This window comes from Alligator sinensis, unplaced genomic scaffold (assembly GCF_000455745.1).
Source record: "Alligator sinensis unplaced genomic scaffold, ASM45574v1 scaffold769_2, whole genome shotgun sequence".
NCBI lineage: Eukaryota > Metazoa > Chordata > Crocodylia > Alligatoridae > Alligator > Alligator sinensis.
The window spans coordinates 75,440-81,717 of record NW_005843314.1 but is presented as its reverse complement, the minus strand read 5'-3'; the positions used below and the strand labels follow the sequence as shown (position 1 = coordinate 81,717).

Sequence of the window (6,278 nt, the reverse complement as noted above, 5' to 3'; positions counted from 1 at the left end):
AGCCAATTCGCCACCCACCGGACTGTGTAGTCATCCAAGTCACAGCCTCTTAACTTGTTCACCAGTATGGGGTGGGATACCGTATCGAAGACCTTCCTGAAGTCTAAGTATACGACATCCACCCCTACTCCTGTGTCCAGGCGTTTCGTAACGTGGTCATAAAAAGAAACTAGATTAGTCAGGCACGATCTGCCTGCTATGAATCCGTACTGGTTTCCCCTCAGCATAATTTGTCCTGCTGGGCTCTCGCAAATGTGAGCCTTGATAATTTTTTCAAAGAGTTTGCCAAGGGCAGGGAGCATGGGGATGGGGCTGGTCAGAGTGCAAAGGCTGTGTCCAGTGGGAACGTGGAGATCAGGTGGGCAGGGTATGGTTGTGAGGGAGGGTGGGGGTGTGTGGGGACCATCCACACTGCTCCCCCCACCCCCAGCACAAGGGCCCTGCTGGCAGCAGCAAAAGGCAGGGGCCGACAGGGCACTTGTGGCTCTGTTGCCCAGGGACATGTGGCTACGGCCAGCACCGCATATGCCAGCAAGGAGCGCAGCCCAACCAGCTGGCCTTATCACCTGATGCTCCCTGTCATACACATGCAGCTCCTTGCACTCACTGGGAAGCCCTGCACAATGGAGCCAGCTGCCTTCCCCACCAAGTGCACCTGCCAGGACTCCACTGGAAGTGGCAGGGAGCCCTGCCCCCTGCTTCCATGGTGGCAGGGAGTGTGGAGGGCAGTTGGGTCCAACACATGGGGCTTCCTTCTGATAGTGTATGAATGGCAGGAGCTACATGTGTGTGGCAGGAAGCACCACATGATGAAGGTGTGCTGGCCGGGCTGCACTCCTTGCTGCCATATGCAGCACTGCCTGAAGCTGTGCACTATGGAGGAGCAGCATCACGCATGCCCTGACAGCCTCAGCTTGCTGCTGCTGCTGCTGCTGCTGCTGCTGGCAGCAGGAGTTGTGCGCCATGGGGCGGGGAGTGTGTGGGCAGGGTCCCGACACCCTGCACCCTCTCCCACACCCCACAGACCCCACACACTCACAGCCTGCTCCCACAAACCCCCATATACACACACTCCGCAACATACCCTAAGCCCCGCCATGTAGCAAGAAACCTTTTTTGCCTGGTCCCCCCCCAATGTGAAACCCCTCCATATGGCAAAAAGCCCCTTTTGCAGTATTTTCCCCCTGTTGAGGATGCTTCTTCTTGTCTACCTTTTCTTCCTTCTTCCCTCTTCTTCTTTTATTATATATATATATATATTTAATAGAATATAAGGTGTGCTTGTAATAAAAATACAGTTTGTAGATGCTTTTATGGGTATAAAATAATATTCTGCATCAGTATGTATCCTCCCTGCCCCCATTGCATTTGGTCTATTTGTTAAATGTGCCATGGCATTTCACCCTTTTATGTTTTATATTTTATGCTTTTTAACTTTGTAACAAATGTACTTTAAGTTTAAAAGTAAGTTGTACCATGTAACAACATTAGCAAGGGCAGGAATCCAAACGTGGCTTCTCTGTATGGAGCAGGTCCTGAATATTGACTGATTCCGTAACACGGTAGCTAGACAGGATAACAAGTTAATGAGTGGTAATTAACACTTATAAAACCACAGACTAAGGAGAGGAAAGGATCAATATGGAGCCAGGAACTCCCGGAAACATCACTGTTAAAGGTACAGAAGTCCTGGTTTGAATTAATCAATACGAAAGACCAACTCTTGGGACTGAATACCCTCTCCCGATCAACTGCCCCCAGAGCCCTATTCATCACAGCAGTGAATTAATCAAACTTCATCAACAGACTCCTGAGACTGCATGTACCTGTAGACATGACCCCGGAGGCTGACAGCGCCATCCAGCAACCACAAAGGGGGACATCCCATGAGGTCAATGACCCCTGGATTGGGTAAGCCCAAAAATTGGGGAGTCACCAAAGTATGCCAGCCAGGGATAAAAGGCAGAGAAGAATGACCCCCAATGGTGCCCCCTTTTTGACCTGACCAGCGCCCTGCCTGCTGAGCCAGAAGGACCGGCCAGCAACCCCCTCCTGAAGCAGCATCGCACTGAAAGAAGCCTCAACTGGCCATTGACGGTGGACTCCACTGTTTGAGAAAGGTATATCTTGACACCGGTGCTTAGTGTTCATAGCTAGCTAATGTGAGTGTGTGTGTCTGTGCATGAAAGTGTGTGTGCTTGAGGGGATCATCCCCAAGGTTTATAATCTGACTTTTGCATCTGTCTAATAAACTAGAATTTTATGATGATCCTCTGAGTTGGTCCTTTGTAGCCAACACCCACACAGCCACATCCCCTCACAAACTCCACATACACACAGCCCACCACACCCCACCACACACACACATACACACACACACACACACACAATACAAGAATAAGACTCTATTTTTGACCTGTTATGTAGTCACCTCTATATACACTACACGCTTGACTTTTAGTGTATGATTTTGTTTTTTTCTGGCTCAGATGACAACCCCTCTCTCCCAAATGGAGTGCTTCTTTGGTCAAAGGAAGGGACTTCTGGTAGCAAAGGTCTGCAGCTAGGGAAGGACTTCCAATCCCAATATGGTGACCAGGGGATGGGGCTACCTTGCAGCCCTCCCCAGCTCACCAAAACATATTAAGCAGCCCTGCAGCTGAAATAATGTGTAAAAATTCTACACTGCAATGTAGAAAAATTGGAGACACTCTAGTGGAAGGCAACAATGGTTTGGGAGCTGCAGGACATAACTTGTGGGGAGAGGCTGAGGGAACTGGGCCGATGGATGTGCGGGCCGGGAGCGATCCGGGGCCCTTTTGTGCTCCGCGCCGGCTGTGGCCAGCAGCCCGGGCACGCGGGGTCAGAGAAAACAGGCGACACGCTAGAATTAGTCACGGACACTTAGTGGTTGATTCAAGATTGTTTACTTACACCGAAGATGGTTGCGGTGTAGGCTGGACAGTTTCCCAGGCACAGCTCCGCTTAAATCCTCGTTTGAGGACTACGACAAGCTCGGGTCTCTCCCACGGAGTTGTCGAGGCTCCGTGGATCCCTTTTTTGCGCGCAGGGGAAGGGTACGTCGAGGAACTGGACGGCGGCGGGGAGAGGCTAGAGGCTGATCAGACCCCTGTTGCCTGCTTGAAATGCGCTGGGTCCGATAGGATCCGCAGCGCTTAGAGATCTTCACACAGGGTGAAGTCTCCTCCTCCTGGTGTTCGTGGAGTCCTCCAACTTGGGCGAAAACCACACAAGCTTTTTATACGGCTAGCAAGCCAATCACTAGCCGCCACGCATGAATAATTTAACGCGAGCCAATAATGGAGCTTGGATTATAATACAAATGGCGGGAACTCTTTGCAACACGCACTTCTTAGATGCAAAGAAGAAATGCACCCTGCAAAGAAAGCTGCAAATTTGTCGGGAAAATAATTTAGCAGTGCCAAAGCACACACAAAACAAAAAGCACACCTTTGGGTTGTGACAATTGAGTCCACAGAAGGGAAGACTGAGGGAGGACTGAATAGCAGCCTTCACCTCCCTGCACGGGGGCTGCAAAGAGGATGGAGCTGGACTGTTCTCAGTGAGGGTAGATGACAGAACAAGGAGCAATGGGCTCAAGTTGCAGCAAGGCAAGTTTAGGTTGGATATTGGGAAAAAAAACTTTGTCACCGTAAGGATAGTAAAGTACAGGAACAGGGTACCCAGAGAGGTGGTGGATTCTGTATGCTTGGAGGTGTTTAAGACCCAGCTAGACAAGCCTCAGCTGGGTTGATACCATTGGGGATGGTTCTGCTTCAAGTGAGGGTTGGACTACATGACCTCTTGATGTCCCTTCCAACGCTAATTTTCTATGATTGCTTGATTCTATGATTTCATTGTAGAATAGGACGTGTCCAAGGGGAATGTGACCATCCTGGCTATTGTCACCCAGCTAACCAAGGTGGCTTGCTCATCCCATGCCACCAGCTTCCTACCAGATCTTCCTAGTCTTCATCCACTCCTCAGGCCCATGTCTTGCTGTAGGCTGTAGATGCGGTCAGTGACTGTCAGACCACACTGACTGGCATAGACTGCAAACCAAGTCATGAATAGTATATGCTTACACTCCTGTCCTATCAAGAACCAATACACTCTCATTTAAATCATAAACAGTAGCCTGGGAAAGTAGAATAAGAATCTATTGAAGCTACTCCAACTAGGCCAGGCTAAGTACGAATAATTGCTTTTTTAGAGTGCCTAATAGCTTCTAAATGTAAGAACTGCTTTGTTGCTTTTGGCTGAGATCTGAGTTGTATGTAGTCAGCTAGAACCCTGTCAAAAGAGCCATGTGTCTTCATTCACCTCCTGTCTGCCCTGGCCCTTTTCAGGGACCATATGCAAAGCTGTACAAGAGGGGCTAAAGGATGCCCCAAAGCCTTTTTCAGAGCAAACCTTTGTAGACATTACAGCGCCGTGCAAGAAACAGAACTAGAAATAGAGCATTCCCAGAAAGCGAGGATGAGAGACAAGATACCCTCTCTCCCAGAAGTGTACTTCTCACAAGACACAGACTCCAGCTAATTCTAAGTCCATACTGGAACTGGTTCAGTCCAGTTCCCAACGTCCCAGTGAAATAAAGATATATGAAAAACACCAATCAGAGAACATCTATTAAAATAAGCCACACACAAATATTGGGTGTAGATAGGTATAGAGACCAGTGCATATTCTTGTGCTTTGGGTCTAATCAATAAAAAGTTGGGCTAGAGACCTGGTCCACACCCTATCTGACTTGGATGGTAGGGGTACTTTGCTTTCTAAGAGGAAATGGAGGACCATGGGTAGTGTACTTGTGTTTGTTGTAGAAAAAGGGTCATCATGAGGGAAATGGAAACTGTCCCTCAATTCTGCGTCTGAGCTTGCAATTGGTCTCTGGTCGTAGACAGGCTACAGTCTTGTTTCTAAATGCTGCACAGGCATGGGTTTTTGGTAACATGGCATTTTGTAGAGCACTGGAAACGTTCATGAAAAGGGGATGTGAGCCCAACAAAATGAGAATGGGACCACCGTGAATCCCTGAGGCCTCAGTCACCCTTACCTTACCAGGTAGCAAGCATGCTGCTGCAGTGCAAAGCCTCCGGCTATCAGGTTCTGGTAGTGACAAGCTCAACTTTTCTTGAAAACGGGCACTGTGGGAGTGGGTGTAAGTGGGTACTTAGAGACCCCCTTTGTCCAGACCCCCAGGGGGTGAATCCCTAGGGACAGCACAGCAGGTACGGCCCCTCCTCGTGCAGGAACCTCCTGACTTGCTCCGCTGAGAAAACAGTGCTCTCCCCCCACCCCCCAAACAGTTTTCCTGTAAGTGGAGTTGCTGAGCAGTCAAGTTCTCAGTCCCATGACCTGGTTCCATTTAGTAGCTTTAGTTAATGTCCTACAGACTAGAATCTGAAACTGATTTATAAATAGACAGAAGTGTATAAGAGCTGAACTCCTGCATGAAACCCCACTACTGTGGGGAGCAGCGTGGAGCTTGGAGCGGACTCTGCAGGCAGAACACAGCTACTACAAACAGTGTCACCAGCACCAAGGTATGCTCTTGTTTCTGTGCTTGAAAGAAGTCTATGATATCTAGAGAGCAGCTTTTACTGGGCATGAATGCACTGGAAATGCTCATCATCTGCTGCTCATCATGGCAGTCACTAACAGTTATTATTTGTACAGCACTTAGGATTGTTCTGGGCACTTTATTATCAAGATTTTCAAAACTAGCTAGTGAGTTTGGATGCCTGCTTGACAGCTTTTGGAAGGAACCTGGTTCTGAGAAGCACCTGAGCACTAAGGTTAACCTCTCCTTTGAAAACAGGTCCTTTAAAACCATCTCAAGTTGGGTGCCTGAATATTGAATCACCCTCTTCACTTGTTCCTTTCAAATGGCAGGTGGGACCATGTCAGAAACGGTACTGAAGTCCAGGTGTATCTCTCCATGATGAGTGCAGAGCTTTTTCCATCTTCCCTTAGCTTCGTTGTTAAGGAAATCCCCTTGGAGGTAGGAGCTGTGGCAGAAATGCCCCCGTCGGTGCCCCTCTCCAGAGATCTGTCTCAGCCAGCCCGAGAGGCTGCTGTTGAATCTCTCACAGCGGGGATCTCGCTCGTTGTCTGCAGACAAAAGCCTGGCGCCTGGGAGGCGATGCTCTGGTCACCTGGGCGGGGGGGGGGAAAGACCCGGCCCTGTGCGCGGGCCCAGGTAGCCAGGGATGCTTTGCAGATTGGACGGTTTGTAGCCAGTATTGGCAGCT

General features: G+C 49.3%; 1 protein-coding gene across 1 annotated transcript in view; it reads left to right on the top strand.

Moving 5' to 3' along the window:
* Window positions 1-5,478: 5,478 nt before the first annotated feature.
* The window catches only part of LOC102383910, a 38,311-nt gene continuing 37,511 nt past the window's right edge, over window positions 5,479-6,278 (top strand). Inside the window, exon 1 of the mRNA XM_006038315.2 lies at window positions 5,479-5,570. The gene's annotated coding sequence lies outside the window, so the exon portion shown is untranslated. The remainder of the gene's footprint in view (window positions 5,571-6,278) is intronic.